A 23,629-nucleotide genomic window follows, 5' to 3' on the forward strand; every position below is an offset into this window, starting at 1 on the left:
AGATCAAATTATAAAAATAATTAGCTATCTGTAATTAACATTCAATAGCCTCAAATTTCATTTCTACATATTGGGATTTGCTCAATGATAACTAAGTACTTCAAGATATTTTTAAAGAACATACATATTTCTACAACCACTTCAAATATTTTGGTTTACATCTGCATTGTTATTTTCAAGCTTGCATCCAAACGTTAAAAGTACAATGAAAAATTACAATAAAAAAGCATCAATCTTTCAGTCCAGCGCTGGGTCTTCTTTCAATTATTACCCAATCTACAACTCCTAATGTAAAACCCAACTTTGAGTCTAAACAAGGCAAGACATGAGTTCTAGTTTAGTTTAGGATAGATGTGAACCATTTAATTCTATACTTTGAACATTAGCAAGTCTTATTAAAGGTGATTTTCTGATTGATTTGGCAACCAAACTCATTAATAACCTGCACAAGTATTATATTATCAAACTAAATATTGGCTTTTACTGTACTTCATTATCTGGCTGAAAGGGTATCAAGTTATATCTAGGAATTATTTCCTGATACAGAATGATTTAGCAATATGAAATGTGTACTTTAAAATACTTTATCTTTCTGCAAACAGATGCACATATATCTCAGATCAAACTAATTTAATTCTAATCTTTAAAAGAGTTAAACCTTAATTGGTTTTGTTGTGGGAAAATTCTGCCACCTCCCTTCTCCAAGATCTATTGTGAAGTATATGCTTACAAAGAGCAAAAATTGGGAGTTCATTAAATATAACCAATGAAGAATGTTCCACACAGTAAACAAAATACTTGTGGAAGTATTTTGAAAAGTGCAATGTATATTCTGTTCACTTGGAGCTTTTGTATTTATACAAGCAGAGGAGTATGCTAAAGTCTACAGAATCTGTCTAAAAAGGGAAAACATAATTTGCTCGTAAAGATAAGTCTGGGTTAGAAGCTCTATCATATTGGGCTCAAAATGTTAACTTTGTTTCTCTCTCCACAGATGATGTCAGACCTGCAGAGTTCCTCCAGCACTTTATTTTCCAGTAAAGTCTAATCCTCTGGAGACTATGCTGTAAATTATGTACATTTATGCGATGTGCATATACAAGATGCATTAAGACATTAATGATTTTCTTTTCTGTATTTTAGAGTATTAGGTCCTAACAGTTAACGTTTAATCAGTGTTCTTTGTAGTTTGTTTGTTACAGTAAGTCATAATACCTGATGATATCTTGTGCTATTCCTTTATGTTGGACACTGGAAATTCAATCATTGAATAAAGGAAGAGTGCGCACATGCAAATGCGAGCCACACACTGGAAGGATGGAGAGTGAAGTAAGCAATGTTGCTCACTTTCACACTTAGAGCTTATTTAGTTGTGTATATGACTTCTTGTGCTCATTTATAGATTCTTAATTTTCCTTCTAAAACCTGAGATATTATAAACTTCAGAACTTTCATAACTCTTCATTGAGTGAAAGCAGCAATAACACTGGAATAAAATATTAGGGGTCGAGAACAGACTTATACAGGAATTGAAAGCAATTAGCCGTACTTGGGAGAAGGAGGAGTCAAAGCTACATGAAGAAGACTGTTTTGACAACTGCTTGATAATTGACTGCTTCGTGCCACAAGGACAACTGATTGCCTGCAGAAGAATTTAAGGAAATAACTGCAAAAAAGCCATGAATTCAAGCATACAGTCGGTGCTAAATGTAACAAGAAATTATTTTCTGATAAGAAGGTAAACTTGATGGTTTTAGAAGAACGGCCAACAATTTGGATGAAAGAATCGAAAAGACCATTAATACAGTAACACCATAGACCTGAAGGACAAAAATCTGTCTAAGAATCCAACAGCAGCACAATGCAGCAGCAGAACTTCGAAGAACACTGCACAAGGATCGAACCCTAGACACTTCCAGAGACAGACACTGTTGGTTGAAATGGTAACTAAATTCCACCATTAATCAGGTAATAGCCAAGTTGAGTTGTGAGGCTTAACTTGCTTACTTGAGGACTTATTATGGTTGCTACTTGCAATTAAGAATAAATCATTGTTTCAGTATTTGATTGTCTGTGAGATTTCTTAATATGTCACCAAATTAAAGGTAACTTGTGTGACTTACCCACAACATGTCCACTTTCTGGGCCTGGTTTTCAAGTCCACAAATACTGGGACTGCTGTGACAACAATGTCTAAACTAAATTAAATTCTCTTTTGTATTCATCCAACTCTACAACAGAGTTTGAAATTGGGAACTCTGTTATAGATAGAGAAAAGTTTTCTGTGGACGGTCTCTCCCGTATGCGTGCATTTTAGGTTGTTGTTTATGTAATTTATTTTCTCTCCATTTTCAGCTGTAGAAAAAGTCGAGAGTTGTTAACCCAGAAGAGCCAGTTGTTCCAGGCCTAGAGTTTACTGTAATGTCAGCCACAGGAAGAGTACAGTGGGTTTGAGTAGGAGTGGCATGAATAAAGGTAAACTGTTTAATTGTGTTTCTGGCCATCCGCCCAGCACCTAATCTTTTATTTCTTTAACGGGCATAAAAGAAAGTTTGCAAACTCCTGCTTAGAGAACAGTTTGGTTTCAAACAATCTTTAGATCTGCTCTACTTCTAAGGATAATCTGAAAGCCAAAAATCAGTCTTCAAAAGACTGTTTTGATCCTACAGTGGGAACAGCAATAGTAGAAAATCATCACTAAACTGTAGAACTGATTTACACTAAAAGAAGAAATATCATGGTAAGCTTGGTTGTTAAAGAGTTGGGAGAAGCTTGAATACAGGGAAAGAATTGTATTCAAAGAAGACAAACAGGATTGAAAAAGATACATTGGAAAGAAATGTGGAAGAATAAAAGTAATTGCACATCTGTCAAGTTGAACAAGAGGAAAAGATTCTGGAACTGGAAAACCATATAACACCAAGACTATATAACATCTATACCTTTTCTTCACTGATGGCTGCAATTGGATCAGCATAAAGTCATAATAACAGATTAGATAATTTTGATGAAACATGCTCATAATTAAGTGGAGAGCTAATATATTTCAAACAGATGTTAAGAATAAAATTTAACAAGCAGTCCACAAGTAATTGGAGAAAAGATTAACTTGTTTTAGCATTTCTAAATAACGTAAAAAGAAAGCCTCTTCTAAAGTGTTGGACTGGGGTGGACAAAGTTAAAAATCACATGACACCAGGTTATAGTCCTACAGGTTTATTTTGAAGTACAAGCTTTCTGAGGGTGGCTCCTTCGTCAGGTACCTGATGAAATAAACCTGTTGCACTATGTTCTAAAGTGTGTCAATTCTCATGCTTTGGACAAAGTATTGCATTCTTCACAATCACAGTGGCAAGGTCAGAACTCAAAACCCAATCAGCACTGATCCATAGATTAGGAAGACAACACATTAACATTCAATGTTAAACCATTGCAATTCAGCCTAGATTCAAGATTGCTGTTGCTGAAAGCATCTTCTTCAAGATTGGGAACTTATTGTATTCTCTATTGTAACGGAGAGAGAACGTCAATGTAGATATCTCCATTTTCAGAATGGAGAAAACAATGCGGCCACACTATTTGTTATTATCCTCCCTATTTGTCCTGAGTAAGTGATAGTAAGTTTTCATTGCAATTCACTGTAGTCAATGCACTGGGTGTGCCCTTTATAATCCAACCTTATGCCCAGGGCAGCAGATCCTAGGATTCTAATCAGTGAACTTGAAACAAAATTTTAAGGATGAAGGAAAAAATTCACACTTTTTAAGCTCATTTGATGTCTTCAAAATGATACTGCTGCTATCATCTGCTGCCTTTGTAGGAGGCCAAAATCACAGATTGGATGTTACCAAGACGTCTGGCTCAGTGAATTCAATGCATCCTATAGATAGTTAGAGGGAACATAGCAGGTAAATAGACAGACAGCTTTATATAGGACCACATTTCTTGAGTGCTGTTCCAACACACTCTTCCTTTGTGCCTTGAAAATGGTGGAGATGCTTAAGGGAATCAGGAGGTGAGCCACTAGTCACCACCATAGCACTAAATGGGCATATTAATGTTCTCTAATCTTGCCATAAATAAATCTATTTTCACTTTCATTTTTCAAGACCTACCACCCCTCCCCCCTCAAAGAATTGCATGCCCTATTCAATTTTTTCTCTTCCACTAAAAGGTTACATTTCCTTAGTTTTACTACTAAATTCGAGATGGCTACTGTAGAAAATAAACTGATATTTCCATAGCACCATTTACATTCACAGGACATGTCAAAGTACTTCACTGTATTAGTATTAGTCACCATTATAATCGTGTAAAACAGGGCAGTTATTGCACGGAGCAAAAGTACTTCAATCAGCAATAAAATAGTTAATCAGTTGGTCTGTTTTTCAGATATTGGCTGAGAGATTAACGTTGGTCAAGATACTCTCACCTTCTGCAGAATAATTGTACAAACATATTTGTTTTATCATACTTAACAGCAAAAAATAGGTTATTACCAAATAATCTTGTAAATAAATCAGTGCAGAATTCAGAAAATCAGTGCACTTAAAGATCAGGAGCAGGAGTGGGCCTATGCCCCAATTAGATTCTGTTTTGCCATTCAATCAGATCAGATTGTGACCTATACTCTATTTAAGGTCTTTAAATAAAACTTTAAATATCTCAAGCATGCCCCAATTTTCTCTCCTCTACTAAAAGGTTACATTTCGTTAGTTCTGCTACTAAATTTGAAATGGCTACTACAAAGAAATAAACTTGTATTTCCAAGGCACCATTTACATTCCATACTTAAGGATTATTCCTAAGGACTGTTGCATATAAATATTGATTCCCTTATCAATCAAAAATATGAAAGGACTGTTCCTAAGAATTGTTCCATACAAACTTTGAATCCCTTGCCAATCAAAAAATAGCCACCTCTGCTGAGTAATTCTAATGACCCATCCTCCAAAAATAAAATTATCTAAACATTAATGAGCATCAGGAAATTCTTCCTCATTTGTTTTAAAGTAGCAAATCCATTATTCTGCAACTATGCTCTCTAGTTCTAGATTTCATCATCTGCCTTGTTAAACCCCCTCAGAATGTTATGTATTTTAATAAGATCGCCACCCACTCATTCTGCTGACCTCCAATAAGCACAGAAACCTGATCAACTTTATTTCATGAGTCATCTCCTTCATCCCAAATCTCAACCCAGTGAGCCATCTCTGAACGTTTCCATTATTCTAATATGATGAGATTCCAAATTTGGGCAATCAGTATCTGATGGAGATATTGTGAACATAACACAAAAAGATATTTAATACTCCACATTTGACTCCCCTGCTCTATCGTTATTATCCGTTAAACAAATTACAGACATATGGACAACTTTTGAGATGAGTTAGAGAAGCAAAACAAAAACAGTGGTCAATAAATTAATTCCCTATTAACAATAGAAAAAAAAGTGACAAAACTACAACAATGTCCAGAGCACATGCTGAATCCATCTGTGTGAGGTTTGCAGACCCTGAAGCCCAAGGCATGAGACAGGCGAATTGCGGATTCCTTCTGCGCTTCCTGATGGTACTCTCCATTCAGAGACACAGAAAGACTCACAAGATCGGAGGGCAGACAGTATGTAAGAAATGTGAGCCATGCCCCGCAAAACAACTTGCAGTTTTGTTTTGCAGCCGGGTGCGACACATCTTACTTCACTCAACGCAAGTTTAAAAACAATGTTACTTACCTTTTAACAGACAACTTCCAGCCGTCTTTTGAAGAGGATAACGAGTGTGACATAGACCCGAAAAAAATCCCAAGATCCAATTTACGTTCGATTTGATAGTGTAATTCTAAAACTGATTTAGTGTCCCGATTAGAATAGTCGACGGCGTAATGCCTATTTTACGTTGGTACACTGAACACTTGGAAATTGTTAACTGGAACTCGCTCACTTCCGACATAGACTCGGTGCAAAGAATAATCCTTATCCACACGCACTTTGGGCTAATTTTTCGCACAAAATAAATTGAGTGTTACATGACCAATTTCCTTCCCACCACGGCATCTTTTATATGATTTTTGCAAGCTTTTAAAAAAGTTATCAGTCCTGAACACAGGGTGGAACTTTTTTAAAATGCACACCTTGGTCAGAGTTCAAGGTTGGTTGATAATTAAAATTCAATGAACAGCTGAACCCAGCTTTGATCAGAAAGGTGGTAGTGGAACAGTCCAAAGAAAGTAGATTTGTTTTTTTTAAAAGAGCATCACAGTCTTTCTCACGAGTTGGCACAGGAGGTGGCAACTAACGATTCGGGTTCATTCTAGCCGAGGGTGACTTTGTGAAATGTGTACGTTTTTCCTGCAACTGCATGGGTTTCCTCCCACAGTCCAAGATGTGTAGGTTGGCGGATTGGCCAATACAGAGTTGTAGGGATGGTGGGTCTGAGTGGGTGCTCTTCGGAGGGTCGGTGCAGACTCGATAGGCCAAATGGCGTCTATGATTTTTAAACATCATGAAAAAATGACTTACCTATGGATCTATTTCAAATGGAGAGTTTGCAACAGAAGCTCCTGAATTTATGAAAAATCTCCATTGTTTATTTAACAATCATGACAGAAGGTTTTTACGCAAAAAAAAAATGCAAGTTGCTTGCTCTACCGTACTGCTATCAGAGATTAAATATATTCAAATACCTAGCCTTGGTTCAATTAAGAAAAAGAGCAATAGTTACATAATCTGTTCCTTGCAGGGTCCCGCTGTGACGACTATAAGGTGCATCAAACTCACATTTGCAGGTGAGCAGTGCACCTACAATTACCATTAATGGCCACCTAAGACCGATGTCATCCATCAAAGATGGACTCAGGTCATGCAGTAAGGGCAATGTTCACTAAATGCACATCACAATTATTCTCCTGTGTAAAATTGGCATTGTAATTTTTATTATCCCATAATCATAAGCATAAGCATGTAAGTGGCTGAAGCCATCATATGCAGCTTAAACTCACAGTTTAAAAATAAGGGGTAGGCCATTTAGAACAGAGTTGAGGAGAAACTTCTTCACCCAGAGAGTGGTGGGTGTATGGAATGCTCTGCCCCAGAGGGCAGTGGAGACCAAGTCTCTGGATACTTTCAAGAAAAAGTTGGATAGAGCTCTTAAGGATAGTGGAATCAAGGGTTATGGGGATAAGGCAGGAACAGGATACTGATTGAGGATGATCAGCCATGTTCATAATGAATGGTGGTGCTGGCTCAAAGGGCAGAATGGCCTACTCCTGCACCTGTTGTCTATTGTCTATTGTCTATAGTCTAAATTCTAGTTTAATAGTAATGGAGTGGTTAAGAGTCTGATTGTGAAATCCATGAAAATGGCCTCCATGAACATAATACATCGCGACCTCTCATTTTCTCTGAAATTGCCCAGGTTGTTGAACCTAATTTTCCCCACTAATTTTCTCATATTTATATAAAAATAGAACAAATCTTGAAGATTAAAATTTGTAATAAAAGGAATTTCTCTTCATAATTTTTGAAGAGGAACACAAAGTCAAAGCTGTTTTGGATGCAGAATGCTTATGCTTAGTGGAATCATAAACTGTACCTCGAATTGTGCCATCACAAGACTTTTTTTTCCTTTGAGTTTCCACTATGTCAAAGACTGCAGAGAGGTCAAATAAAGTAGTATGTCATGGTCAGAATAAGAGATAATTTTTCACTTTGGTTAGGGTTATTTCACTGTTTTGACAGACATGCACATTTGTTGAACAGATTGAAACAGAATTGCAGGAAAGTTTGGCACGGATATGACAAGTGACTATATCTTCAATGTGGAAGGGAAAGGAACTCTGACAATGAGATGGTTTGCAAATATGGAAGGGCCAGATGAGGAAGGGTGTGATGATACTGCTTTAAAACGGGAGGAACAGTACCTGAGATGAGGTTATAATACATTATAATACCAGTCAAACAACGGGGGGGGCGGTTCTGGAAGGGAAGTCAGATCATACATCACTTCAATGAACAAGGACTAGTGCAACTGTAGCAGGGTCTTGTGGGCAAAAGGAACTCAAAGAGACCAAGTTGTGACTTTAAGAAAAACTATAAAGATGAATATAAGGCCAGAGATTTTGCAGACACATCCATTGGGATGGCAAAATGCAATCTTAGTGAAATATATAAGTCCCTTGTACTTGTTAGGTATGAGGGTGAATGGATTGGGGAGATGTTTTAGAAACTATTTCAGAATGATAAAGGAAACTTAATATCTTTATCTCCATGAGGAACCTAGAGCTGAGGTCAAATTTGGCAGAGGCCAGTGAGTCATGGTATCACTTTATTTACATCAGCCAGATCTAGTGATACATTTGCTCCAGTCTGAATCACGAAAAAACACACTAATCTGAACTTTATTTCTCAAAAAACTATAATAATCAAGTTGCAGAATGGTCTTAATTGGTTATAACTTATTGTAAGGATTATCTTATGAGGCAAGATTGAACAACTATTCAATTATGCTGTGGATGCACATATTATACAACACAAAGCATATAAAAAGTAGGAGTTTGGTAAATAAAGGCATTCAGTAAAGAGGGGAAAGAGGTCCTTCCTGTTCTTTTTTACATATCTTTTCAGCCTCAAGTCAATGCCTGTTATGGTGGTACCATGGAAGTGGATAGGTGAGGAATTACTTTACACGCTCGAATTGTAACAGCAAAATTTTTATGTTATGGTATGGCATGTCAGCTAAGTAATGGGAAATCACAGGTATACCAAGTGTCCTACAAAACACATCTGCAAGAAGACCACACAAGCTTAAGCTCTGGGTTTCAGAATGCGAGTAGTGACTGGAGCCACTATTGTGCATCTGCATGGCAGAGAACTAAATGGATAGCGTCTTCAGGGAGGTAGTCACACTTCAGGTTAGGAGCATACAAATACAAAGGAAATGGGTGACTGCCAGGCAATCTAAATCAGTGGTTTCCAATCTTTGTAAGCACAAGATCAATTTTGAATTTAAATGCAACCCTGGATATATTCCAAGGTAAAGAAGATGAAAAGATGTAGGAGCAGAAGTAGATCAGTCTACTGAGTCTACTCTGCAATTCCATGAGATTATGGCTGATCTGATAACCCCCAACTCCACTTTTCTCCCTTTTCCCCAAAGTCTTTGATTCTCTTTCTATTCTATTTTGTGTTCTGCTTAGTGCCTTGCATAGGCTTAGCAAAATTCTTACCTTTATACTCCATTCCCTTTGAAATAAAGATCAACATTCTATTTGGAGATGCCTGTGTTGGATGGAATGTAGAAAGTTAAAAAAAAAAATCACACAACACCAGGTTATGGTCCAACAGGCTTATTTGGAAGCACTAGCTTTCAGAGCGCTGCTCCTTCATCCGGTGGTTGTGGCACAACCCACAACCACCTGATGAAGGTACAATGCTCCAAAAGCCAGTGTTTCCAAATAAACCTATTGGACTATAACCTGGTGTTGTGTGTGATTTTTAATTTTGTAACATTCCATTTACCTTCCTATTACCTGCTGAACTTGGATGAGGACACCAAAATCTTTCAATTTGGTTCTAACATTAACTTCCCTAGTGTATGGTTTATACCCTTCCGAGAACTATTCTTCCTCACTCTTTTGCTTGGAGCCATAAACTATTTTCTTAAAAGTCTAACACTGTTTTTCAAATGTCCTGGCTGCTAAAGTCCTTTCCCAGTTGAATCCAGCCAGCTCTGCCCTCATTCCTTTGTAATTACTCTTATTTAAGCTGAGTACAGTTGCTTCTGACCCAAGTTCTTCCTTCTCAAACTAAACGCTAAATTCTACCACGTTATGATCACAATTTCCTAGGGGATCTTTTACGTTGTCATCATTTATTAAACCCTGCCTCATTAGACATCATCGGATCCAAAATAACCTGACCACCTATTGAATGTCTGAACAGGCATGGCGGACTGAATGGTCTACTTCAGCTCCTATATTCGTAAAAGGAGAACTTATTGAAATATCTAAGACTAAGGAGAGGCTCAACAGGGTAGTTGTGAGGACAATGTTTTGTTATGTACGAGTCTAGAACTAGAAGGCATGGCTTTAAAAATAAGGGGTATTCCATTTAATCAGGAGATGAAGAAAAATCTATTCTGAAGGTCTATTCTTTATAAATGCTCCAGACAGCAGTGGAGGCTTGGTCTTTGGATATATTCGAGGCCAGACTGATCAGAGCTGCAAAGATGTTAAGGATTATTATGGGGCAGAAAAATGGAATTAAGGTTATGATCAGATCAGCCATCATCTCATTGAAAGACAGAATGGCTCAAAGAGTCAAATACTCCACTCCTACTCATATTTCTTATGTGCTTAAGTTCTTAATCAGAATTGTCACCTATATGCACTCAAAAGGAGAATACCAAAGCTGAATGCTCTGGGAAAATTGTGGCACAATTGTCCTGAGAGCAAAACTTCAACAAGGATTTCCAACATAGAATCAGACAACTTGCAGGCAACAGAAAATGTTCAGATTTTCCCCCGTCATAATTTCCATGTGACAAAAATGTGCTCATGCTTTTGCAATAAATTTGACAGGAATTAATTTGCCTGCAAGTTTATTTAATTCAATTCAACGATCTAAGAACACCAATTGAATTGAGTTCCTGCTCCTGTTTTTGAGAACATTTGAACAAAGAGCTGGAATAAACCATCGGGCACACTCTACCAATTAATAAGATCATGACTGATCTGATTGTACTCTTAAATCTGCATTCCAGCCTACTCTTCGGGTATCTTACCCTATACTTTTAACATATTGCTTACAGAGGAGCTATCCACTTCTGCCGTAGAATACATCTGAGATTTATGTTCCACAGCCTTTTCAGGAAGAGAGTTTCAAAAGCTCAGAAACATGCTGAAAAATGTTTTGCTTCATCTCTATATTAAATGGGTGTTCCCTTACATTTAAACCAACCTCTAGCTTTAGATTCTTACACAAGAGGAAACATCCTACCTAGCTGGTCACATCTACCCAGTTTAGCACTTTCAGGATCTTGTATGGTTCATTCAAATTGCCTCTTATGCTTTTAACATACTTCTGTATTCAATTCTCTTTGCAATGACTGATAACATTATATTAGTTTTCCTAATTATTTCTTGTACCTGAAGACTAACATTTTGTGATTCATGTATAAGAATACCAAAATCCCTCTGCATCTCAAATTTCTGCAATAACTTTTTTTATAATTCCTGCTGCTAAACTGGAAAATTTCATGTTTTCTCATATTACACTCCATTTTCCATACCTTTTCCCACTCATTTATCTTAACTCTATCTTTTCGTAACTAAGTTCTCATCACTTCTTACTTTTGTACCTATCTTTGCATCATCAAAAATTTAGCAATGATTCTTTCTGTCTTTTCACCTATTGCTTATGTAAAATGTGACCAGTTGAGGTCTATAAAATCATAAGACACAGGAGCAGAATCAGGACATTCCACTGATTGAATTGTGGAGCAAACTCAGTCAAGACTGATATATTTCTTCACCCCATTCTCCTGCCTTCTTCCCATAACTCTTGAGCCCCTTACAGTCAAGAACCTATATCTTAAATGACTTGGCCTCTATAGCAACAGATTCCACAGATTCACCACCCTTTGGCTAAAGAAATTCCTCAAAATCTGAGTGCTAAAGGGTGGCCTTTTCACTCGAAGGCTGTGTCCTAGGATCTTAGTCTCTCCTCCTAATGGAGGCATCTTTTCCATGTCCACTCTATTCAAACCTCTCAGTACTTTTTAAGTTTCAGTCAGCCCCCTGTCATCCTCCTAAACTCCATCATATACAGATCCAGAGTCTTCAACTGCTCTTCAGATGACAAGCCCTTCATTCCTGGAATATTTCTTGTAACTCTCATCTGGACCACCTTCAAAGCCAGTATATCCTTCCTCAGTTACAGGGCCTAAAACTGCTTTCAAAATTCCAAGTCTGGTCTGACCAGAGCTTTATATGGTTTCAGCAGTACATCTCCGCTCTCGTCTTCCTTACTACCAACTGGACCTGCGGGTTAACCTTAAGTGTATTCTGAACTAGGATCCCAATTCCCTTTGTGCTTTCAATTTCCAAAGCCTTTCATTTAGAAAATGGTCTATTCTTCCTATGTAAGTGTATAACTTCACACTTTCAACACTATATTCTATCTGCCACTTCTTTCCCACTCTCCTAGCTTGTCCATGTCCTTGTGCAGCCTCCCTGCCTCCTGAACACAACCTGCTCCTCCACTTACCTTCGTGTCATTTGCAAACTTAGCAACAATGCCGTCAGTTCCTTTGTCCAGATCATTTACATATAATATGAATTGTTGTCTGCTCACCAACATGGAACCCTGCACAAGTTCACTAGTTGTCATCCTGAAAAAGACCCCTTTATCCTCACTATCTGCCATCTGCCATCAGTTCTATAGATGCCACTAAGTTGCCCCTAACACCATGGGCGCTTATTTAGCAATCTCCTGTGCAGCACCTTGTTAATGGCCTTCTGGAAATCCAAACAGATATTGTACACAGGTTTTCCTTTATATAACTTTCTTGTCACCTCCTTGAAGAATTCTGACAAGTTTTTCAGGCATGTCAGGACCAAGCACTATGGCACACACTTGTTACGTCTTGCCAACCTGATAAAGTCCCATTTGTGACTACTCTGCTTTCTGTCACAAAAATAGAAGTTGCTGGTGAAACTCAGTAGGTCTGGCAACATCTGCAGAGTTAATATTGAATGTGGTGATGCTTCATCAGAACTGTTTTCCTCTAGTCAGCCAATCAGTGCACTATGCCAGGACTTTTATTTTCCATGTAACTCTTTATGTGTTACTTAATAAAATGCTGATGGAAATTTAAGTACAATATGACCATCTGTTCTTTTATATCCTCAGCACATAATGAATCCTCAACAACTTAATGGTGCCTTCCCTGAGTCTTGGGAGTTTTGGAAAATTAGAACCCATGCCTTACTAGCTATTTCTTTTAAGGCCCTAAGATTAAGTTCATCAAGACCCAAGTACTTCTCAGCCCACAGTTCCAACAATTCACTCATTACCACTACTTTGTTGGTAGTAATTTTCCTGAGTTATAGCTGCTTCTGGAATGTTAACTGTATCCTCTGTAGTAAAAACTGATGGAAATATCAGTTCAATTGTCCCATCTCTTTGCTTCCCATTATCAGTAGGAGTTGGGTCATTATGTTGCAGCTATACAGGGCATTGGTTAGGCTACCTTTGGAATACTGTGCTCAATTCTGGCCTCCCTGCTATAGGAAGGTTCAGAAATGTTGCCTGGGTTGGAAGGTTTGAGTTTTAGGGAGAGGCTGAATAGGCTGGGCTATTTTCTCTGGAGCATTGAAGACTGAGGGGTAACCTTATTGAGGTTTGTAAAGTCATGAGGGGCATTGGATAGGGTGAATAGACAAAGTTTTACCCCCACGGTAGGGAGTTCAAAACTAGAGGACATAGGTTTAAGTTGAAAGAGGAAAGACTTAAAAGGGGCCTAAAAGCAACTTTTTCATGGAGAGGGTGGTGTGTGTACAGAATGAGCTGTCAGAAGAAGTGGCGGAGGCTGGTACAATTACAACATTTAAAAGGCATCTGGATGGGTATATGAATAGGAAGGGTTTAAGAGGGATATGGGCCAAATTCTGGCAAATGGGACCAGATTAATTTAGGATAGCTGGCTGGCAGGGATAAGTTGAACGAAAGGGTCTGTTTCCATGCTGTACATCTCCATGACTCTAATTCTCCAGACTCACTTTCTATTGGGCTCACAATGACTTTGTTAACTCTGTTCTTTAATCTTTCTAGTTGACGATGGATCTAACCTATGGAATTTTTCTTAATTGATTAAACATATACATGTATTAATACTGAAGGGAGCTTCATATAGTTCCAAATTATTCGGAGGATACTAGCAGCAACAACACAAGCCTGTACCTCTCAAATGTGCGTGGAATACCTCAAGGTTTGACAATAAAAATTATACATCCAGTTTAGCTTTACAATTAAAAGCTTTGTACACTTTAACCTTTATCCAAACATCTGTATCTTTACTTAATCAACAGTAGCTTGTCTGCAGTATACTAATTTACAGCATAACATCAAGAAAGGTTACAATGATCCATAATGACAAAGTTTCATGAAAATCTAACCATGAAAATAAAGCACCATATACAGTATAAACGTTTGTGTAAACTGCATTCAATCTTAATGACAGCAATCTAATGAATTCACTTAATTCAATTGTTCATCCATATTTCTCTGAACCATCACTAAGTAACAGGTGTCCCGGGGGATAGATGTTGATCTCACTAATAAATTATTCACACCCTATTGTAATGGCATTATGAACCTTTTTAAACTATTCAAATGTCTAAACTAGTCTGATAATGACAAAGCAGATGATTATGCTAACTACTCGTTCATGAAAATTTATTCTTTGGAGTTCAGAGCATAAATTTACTCATTGAAAAGTACTGAATAAATGCTGAACATTTTGTCAACACCAAGATGTGCTTAGAAGCCCATCGTTCGATTACAAATTTAAATGATACTATTTTATAATTCATTAAATGAGTTTCAACAAACTTGGATCCTGTTTAGTTCAGGTCTAAGATTGAATCATCTTTGTTACAAATGATATCATTGAATTGTACAGTTCCATTTTCCATTTTGTAAACTAAACAAAAGACTTGCCGTTATACAGCGCCTATCTGACTAGCTGATGTCTCAAAGTGCTTTACAACCAGTTAAGTACTTTTGAGGTAATGTCACTGTTTTAATATGGAAAATATAGCAGGCTGGTCATGTACAATAAGGTCCAATAAACTGTAAAATTACAATGATTCCTTGTTTGAGGGATGAATATTAGATAGGATATGAGCGGTAATTCACCTGCTCTTCTTCAAAACAATGTCATGGAGCCTTTTACATCCATCTGAGATGGCAGGCAGGGCCCTTTTTAATATCTCACCTGAAAGATAGCACTTTCAACAACAGTTCCTCAACACTATACTGGAGTGTCAACATCAATATTTGTGTTCAAGGTCAAGAAGTGGGACCTAGAACCTTCTGACTCAGAGGTAGCGTACTCCCAATGGAATCACAGCCGGTATTGCTCCCAGTGAACTTTGCTTAAGGATCAAAATGTTTAATTTCAAAATATATCAAATAATTCAATCTCAACTATTCACACGTCTGAGCCTCTTTCCATAAAAGTACCGTGACTGCACAGAGATCAATGTTCTGATATCTCAAAACTATTATATGGAAAAAGCATTGGCATATAAAACCATAAAAGTCTTATAGTTCAGTGGTTACTTTTATAGTCATCACAATAGCTTTTTAGATATCCAGATTGCTTGTTTGATTTTGTACAAAAAAACGTTAAAGGCAATGGCATAATATGACATAGGTTAGAAGCCACACGACACCAGGTTATAGTCCAACAGATTTATTAGAAATTGCAAGCTTTTGTAGTGCTCCATTGGGAGTACACTGCCTCTGAAGTCACCTAATGAAGGAGAGTGCTCCAAAAGTTTGTGATTTCAAATAAACCTGTTGGACGATAACCTGGTGCCGTGTGACTGTGATCTTGTCCACCCCAGTCCAACAACAGCACCTCCACATCAATAGCGATTTTTGAAAAGATTGGTAGCTCAGGTGGATGATAAGTATGTAAGTTAGCTCGCTGAGCTTGAAGGTTTGTTTCCAGACGTTTCGTCACCGTACTAAGTAACATCTTCAGTGAGCGTCTCTGGTGAAGCACTGGTGGTATGTCCCACCTCTCTTTTTATAGGTTTGGTTTCTTGAGGTAATTCTTGGTTTTTTCACATCATATTATAACATATCTCAAGGTAACTTTGATTGTCATTTTAAAAACATTTTATAAGAATATGAATATTTACATATTGTCAAACAACTTTTCCCATGTAATTTCCTGTCAGATTAAATTTGCAACTCTACCAATCTCCAACTTAAATCCAATGCAGTCTGATTGTTGAAGGAAGAATGCATTACAGAATGGGAAGTTTATGAAAGCATTGATTGTGCATTCTTCATATCCTTAGGATATCCCAAAATATTTTAAAGTTTATGGAATATTTTGGGAATATAGACATCACAGTAACTAAGAAACACAGCATTTAATTTGTTCCCAAAGCCCCACCAATAGCAGTCAAGTAAACTTCGTTTGGTGTTCACCGAACTATAAGCATTAGCTCAAACTCAAAAAGAACTCTACTTTTCTCTGTATAGTACCATGGAATCTTTTACATCCACCTGAGAGAGCAGAAGGGATCTTGGTTAAAGTATCATCCAGAATACCGTATTACCAGTATTCTCTTAGTCCTGGTCTGAGATACTAATGTAGATTGTGTTTGAGTCTCTGCAGTGATTCTGGTACCCATAACATTCTGACTCAGGCACAAATGCTACTACTGAGCAAGACTCCAAGTCTGACCACTTTATTTTCCCTTCATAATGCAGGAACACTGAGAAATTATCTACTACCACCTGAAAAGTAATTTGTCTTTTATTTCAGTTGAACAAGATGGAGTTGCTAAAATGGACATCCAGGATTGATAGAATAGTTCAGAGCAGCCAGTAATATGCTTCTAGATTGAACACAGAAGATATAAAATGACAAAACGGTAGGATGAAAGACCAAGACATTCTCAGATTAGGAGCTTGAAAAGGAGAAATAGTGGATTCAAGAATTATTAATTGTTGACTTGTCTTGAGGATAAATGAAAAATCAGTGATCAAACATCAAGGCAATTTTGAATTCAGCTAATGGGAATAATGAGGTAGTTCCAGGAGTGCTTCACTAAGTTATCTGTTGGCCACAAATGCAAACTAGCTAGTTAAAGTCAGGCCACAACAACAGGGGTTCTGAACCATTTAGCTTCTGAGACCATCCCTTCCTGTGTTAAAAAAAATGCCTGTGATACAAAGCAGTACTTTTATCAAAAAAAATCACCACACAATTGAATAGATTACTTTTTTAAAAACAAACATCCAAAGAACTGTGGATGCTCGAAATCAGAATCAGAAATTGCAGGAAAAACTTAGGTCTGGCAACATCTGTGGAGAGAAAACAAAGTTAATATTTTGGGTCCAGTGACCCTTGTTCAGATTTTTTTTTCCTTTAGATACTAACCAGAAGATTGATTGCACTCCTGCAGAGCCTAAATGCTTCTCTAATGTATACCTTTGGGGATACTTGTTTTACAGCATCATGTTCGTTTTTAAAAGGTACTCAGTTTTATGGAATGCAAAGCTGTTTAGCATCTGTCTAACTTCAGGCAGCAAGTGAACAATTCAGGAAATAATTATAATTCTATGATATTTTGATTTATATTTTTGAATGAGGAAATGACCTCCAAAATGTACAATTGTTATGTCTATTTCAGAAATTATTTGAAATCCAGCCATATAAAAACTCTAGCTGCTTTAATCAATGACTAGAAACCAGGTACAATGGGCTGAATCTTATAATATTTTGGCTAAGTGAGAGGTGCATCAAACTTTTTGGAGGGTACTTCACCACAAGATCTAGTAAGCTTCCTCATCATATCTTATCAAACTCATTTCATTAACTGCCTGCCCAACGCCAATGCTTCCCTCTTGCTAATTCTAGCCTTACCTTGACACATCCATTCCTGAACAACTCACCTCTCACCAGATTTCCTCGAATTGACACCATTCTTAAGAGATGGTAGTGCTTTTCTAGGTGCACAATCAGTCTGAATGCCTTGCCCAGAATTTGCCCAGAATTGACAGACAGGATTAAATTGACACCTGTCTGTGGGCACTGCTTAATAAGGCATCCTCTTCCCCACGGACCAACAGTGGAGGCCATGATACCAGACCTGGTCCAGGCTGACCACCCAGGTCATTGCAGTCTCAGCCAACTGGAAGAATCGACAGCAATGTAGAAGGGAAGTCAATGATCTACACCACTCCACCTCCATAAGCACACCATTTTCTCTCAATATCTCCATCACTCTTTGCTACTGTATCCACCTCACAGTGAGGCTCACTCTATTGCCTGCAACACCTTCACTCATTCACTGTCACCCATCCAAATCCCTGCATGTCCTGTGTACCATCTACTCATTCACTCAGGACATCTCCCCATCTACAAGGCAACAACTGTGCCACCTACTTTCACATTCTGTAAAACCTGCCTCTCTCTCATTTCAGAAATCAGCTACCATACACCAAAGAGATAAGACAGGTGATGAGCAGCACAACATTCAGCTCCTCACCTCTTATGTGGAGAACATTCTGACTCTGACTGCCTTGAGCAGCTGCCTGGCCAGTTCCAAATCCCTGGACAGGAGAATGCAGTTAGGCTCAGAGTGCGTGCATGCTATGACAGCAAGCAAACTGTCCAGAGATGCAGTCTAGTATACTCCCTGAGCTGGTTACATGTCATTGTATACACAGGTATATTTGCATCAGCGATATAATGATCAGTTTCAAAGAGCCTGAGGTAGAGTGTTAAAGTGCAGAAGCATCCTGTAAGTGGATCAGAAGGTTCTTAGAGGTTGGTACTTGTCAGATGCCAAGTTGATGGACATGGGAGTGGGGGGTGGGAAGAAGGCTCATGCCCGAAACGTCGATTCTCCTGTTCCTTGGATGCTGCCTGACCTGCTGCGTTTATCCAGCAACACATTTTTGGCTCTGATCTCCAGCATCGGCAGTCCTCACTTTCTCCTACTTACATTCTTATGTACTTGTCTTATCTTTCTGCAACAAGTTTATTTTGTTTTGTTATGAAACTAAGACTTTACGTGAACAGTTATGTTTTAAAATGTCTCCAGTAGTTCAAGGTAAAACATGTCATAGAGTGGGAGATGGTGAAATCACACAAAGGGTGGTGCATGTATGGAATGAGCTGCCAGAAGAAGTGGTGGAGGCTGGCACAATTACAACATTTAAAAGGCACCTAGACGGGTATATGAATAGGAAGGGTTTAGAGGGATATGGGCCAAGTGCTGGCAAATGGTACTAGATTAGGTGAGGATATCTGGCTGGCATGGATGAGATGGACCGAAGGATCTGTTTCTGTGCTGTGCATCTCAATGACTCTATGGTAAACAATGACCAAAGAGAGGCTTATGTGATATGTTGTCACTGGGGAAAGAGACCCAGTCAAAAACCTATAGAAAATGGCAGTGTCTGCTGACACCCTCACCTGCACCAAACTGGAAACAGAATTTTGCTAATTCTACACTCACTACGTTATCACATAGAATTCCGACAGTATCATAAGCATAGCAATTGCTCATGTGTAGAAAAGAAGTGGGATATCGAAATGGAATTCAGAGGACAGGGTGGTGGGGTAAATGAGAATGTGGTGAAGTTCTGAGGACATTGGAAAGGGGGGTGGGGGGGTGGGGGGAAGATGTCCCCTCACACCCCCACCTCCTCATCCCTTCACAGCAGCCACACCACCTCCCCCCTTCACAGCCACACCAAATTTAAAGGCAAATACAGTTAAATGCACATGCACAAATTTAAGTTGTGGATAGCACAAGTGTGGTGTTAATATACATGGTCATTAAAAAATAATCAAGTGCCAATTTTCACACCTTGATATAAAAGATGAATCCACTGGTCTTTCTGGGCATAGACTCTCAAACACAGAGAGAAAGATCAAAGCATTTGCTGCTAGACAAAGCAGAAGAAGAAATGGTTTTATGTTAGCTCAAAAGAAGGATGCCAAGGAGAATTGCTTTCTTTCTTGAGGGATAGAACTTGTGTAGAATAAAGGGCCAAGGAATCATCAGAGTGAGTCTTGCTGCCAAAAGTCAGTTTGGTGATACTCAAAAATGACTGAAAGGACATTGGAAAAGGAGTAGTAGGAAGAAAGGAACCTGCTGCAAAGTCAGGAGACATCTGGAATTTAATCTACCAGTTTACATATCAACGACCTATCATCATCACTCCCCACCTTCATCTACCTATTGCATTCCTAGCTACCTTTCCCCCAGCCCCAGCCCCCTCCCATTTATCTCTCAGCCCCCGTGGGCACTTTCCACATTCCTAATGAAGCTTATGCTCGAAATGTTGACTTTTCTGGTCCTTGGATGCTGCTTGACTGGCTGTGTTTTTCCAGCGCCACACTTTTTGACTCTGATCTCCAGCATCTGCAGTTCTCACTTTCTCAGAGTTTACATAGCTGCTGAGAGTGTGGCATAATGTACAAATGGGTCATAAAGTAGTTTAGGTGGCATCAATGAGGAAGTGTATTTTCTGTACTTTAGTGTATTAATTGCCTATTAAATGTGTTTAGTCTGGTGAGTTTTGTTTTCTTGCTCAAGTAGAAGTCTCAAGATGTGAAACTCTGTTTTGCAATTCAGTCATGCGGTCACACAGCACAAAATCTGACCCTTTGATCCAACTTGTCCATGCCAATCAGACATCCTAATCTGACTTAGTCCCATTTGTCAGCATTTGGCCCATATTCCCCTAAAGAGTAAAAAGTGAGGTCTGCAGATGCTGGAGATCAGAGCTGAAAATGTGTTGCTGGTTAAAGCACAGCAGGTTAGGCAGCATCCAAGGAACAGGAAATTCGACGTTCCGGGCCAGAGCCCTTCATCCATTCCTGATGAAGGGCTCTGGCCCGAAACGTCGAATTTCCTGTTCCTTGGATGCTGCCTAACCTGCTGTGCTTTAACCAGCAACACATTTTCAGCCATATTCCCCTAAACCCTTCCTTTTCATATACCCATCCAGATCCCTTTTGAATGTTGCAATTGTACCAGCCTTCACTACTTCCTCTGACAGCTTGCTCCATACACACACCAGCCTCTGCGTGAAAAAAAATTATCCCTCAGGTCTTTTTTTTAATCTTTCCCCTCTCTCATTAAACCTCTGCCCAATAATTTTGGACTCTAGGAAAAGACTTGGCTATTCACTCTATTCATGACCCTCATGATTTTATACACCTCATTAAGTCATTCCTCAGCCTCCAAGACTCCAGGGGAAAAAGCCCCAGCCTATTATACCTCTCCCTATAACTCAAACCTGCCAGTCCTGGCAACATCCTTGTAAAACTTTTCTGCATCCTTTCAAGTTTAACAACATTCTTCCTATAGAAGGATGACTGGAATTGTATGGTATATTCTAAAAGTGGTCTCACCAATGTCCTGTACAACTGCAACCTGATGTTCCACCTTTTACAATGAATGTTATAATCACAATTCCTTTTAAAACGTATTGGTTTTTAAGGGGATCAAAACAGCAACAGTTTCTGGTGAGATGCCATTTCACAAGCTTAAGGTGGAATGATGCAATTCAACCAGCAATTTGTGAGAACCTAGAAATCACACTGTGCCTCTTCCACTTCACAAGTTGCTGTTATTTATAGATTTTTAACAAAGGGTAAGTATTGTACTCCACATTATTTTTTCGAGCTATTCCAGGCCAATGTGATAGCCACATAGCCATCAAAAATCCCCAAAATCGTGAATTTCCAATTCCAGCCTTAGTGTGGAAATGTTGGTTATGGTCCAGGTGAATAAAATTCAGTAATAACACCTAATTGGAATGACTTGATTTGATTTGATTTGATTTATTTATTGTCATGTGTATTTTGTTACAGAGGACAAGAAAAAGTGTTGCCAAGTGTCGTCACTCTTCAGCGCCATCTTAAAACATGGAAAAATAGACTAAAACATAGAATATAAAGGCAGAAGAACAAAGAAATTAAGAAAAATGTGTTCAGCTTTACAGCCCTCCTTGTTAAGTGCTCCATCATGGACCATGCGTCTAGTGGCCAGGCACAAGTCCCTACGCCATGTCACTGCCACTGGAACGAAAGTCGCCACTGTTCGGCGCCATTTCATCGCCATCGATGCTCTCATCTCTACATGTCCTCACTGGACCTCGCCAATGCAGATGTCACCGATGCTGCCAGGTACTCCACCAGCCAAAATTCAATTCTGCCATCACCATGAGACCACCTCAGGCCCACCTCACCTATACAGCCACCACTGATGCCACATGGTCTCATACTGGACCAAAAGTGCCTCCAAAGCAGTAACCATGAGTCAGCACTAGGTCTGCTTCATTGTTGCAGAAGCTGCAGGGAATCCAAACACACCTCTGAGACCTCCACGAGTCAACGCTTGGCCTACTTGTCGCTGTCAATGCCATTCGCGCGACTGATTCTACAAGTAGTAAGAAAAATAAGAGAAAAGATAGAAATAAAAGTAAAGTAGACACAGAGGATGAGCCCCTGCCTCAGATTCTCAGAATGTTCATGATCTGACATTGAAATACTGGCTTGGTCAAACCATGACGATAAATCTCTACTTCACAAATTCACCCTGCTTGAAGTTGTTTTTTGGCTGAGGCCATTTAATTAGTGTTAGGTAGGATTTCCATCAGTCTCCAGGAGGAAGAACCGCAGAATTATATGAACAGAATAGGCCCTTCACATCATTGAGTCTGTACTATCAAAGCTACACAAAATCTACACCAGTTTTTCTTTTCCAGCACTAGGCCTATGCTCTAGCACTCTGCAGACTGGTAGCACCAGCAGGAGGGGGTGGACAGTGCTGGTACAGAAGTTGGCCAAGGAGGTGGCATTGAGCAATAGACCTGGACATTCAAGTACATCCATGATCTCTGTGAGACCAAAATGAAAAGTTCTGGTGGTGGTGTTGGCATGTTGGTTAAGGCAGAACATGAAAGGTGAACATTGAAAAGCAAAGCTGTGGGGATGGGTGTCTGTTGCGACCAGGAGTCCAGAGGGAAGCATCCATCTAACTGGCCAGCAGCCCACAGGACTAAACCTTCCACCTGCAGGCTGAGCGCTAATATCTCTCATTATTTGTTAAGTAAGGGTTATAGTGGGATGTGGCCCTTATTTGGGCTTAATTGTCATCTTGAGGGTCTCAAGTGCCTCCCCCACCAGTACTACTAAATTTGGGAGTGGGGTGGGTGGGCCAGCAATAGGCATGTCATCATTGGCACAGCATCCTAATTTACAGGACTGTCCACTTGCTCTCCTGCGAGCAGACATCCCCCGTGATTTTGCAACAAACAAACTAATAAATAATATAATATTATTATATATTGTGACAGCTTCCGCCAAAATGTACATGCACCTCAGACAATTGAAAACAACTTCTAAGTCGATCATCCCTGGCGTGGGAGGATAAAGACCTCAAAGTAAGGAAAGAACAAGAGAGAGAGAAACAAAACATCCAAATTCTGAAATTCAGCTTTACCGTGATCCGGCAGGTCCTTGCTGGCCCCGGTTTCCCAGGGTTAAACTTGAAACAAACCAGTCGCCTCAGAGGAAGGATTTTGCAGAAGTTGGAACATAGTTCGCAAAGTTTAATTGGAGGAAGGCCCGCTGGCTGGGTGCGCGCGCCCCCGCCGACCGGCGCGCGCCTGTCATGCTCTCGGCTTTGGAGCGTCCCGAGAGCCAACAAGTTCCATTCGAGAAGCGCATCCAACAGGAGGCGAGGCTTGTCTCCTTACCTGTCCTCTGCACGTGACCGCCGTAACCAGCTGCCTTCCAGGTGAACAACTCCACCTTAGATTTAATAATTCACCAGAATTTGATGAGCCCACTAAGAATTC

General features: G+C 39.2%; 1 protein-coding gene across 1 annotated transcript in view; it reads right to left on the bottom strand.

Moving 5' to 3' along the window:
• Window positions 1–23,352, bottom strand: part of myo3b (myosin IIIB) — a 568,489-nt gene extending 545,137 nt beyond the window's left edge. The window contains exon 1 of the mRNA XM_060827913.1: window positions 23,272–23,352. The gene's annotated coding sequence lies outside the window, so the exon portion shown is untranslated. The remainder of the gene's footprint in view (window positions 1–23,271) is intronic.
• Between the last annotated feature and the right edge of the window lie 277 nt (window positions 23,353–23,629).

This window comes from Hemiscyllium ocellatum, chromosome 7 (genome assembly GCF_020745735.1).
Source record: "Hemiscyllium ocellatum isolate sHemOce1 chromosome 7, sHemOce1.pat.X.cur, whole genome shotgun sequence".
Classification (NCBI taxonomy): Eukaryota; Metazoa; Chordata; class Chondrichthyes; order Orectolobiformes; family Hemiscylliidae; genus Hemiscyllium; species Hemiscyllium ocellatum.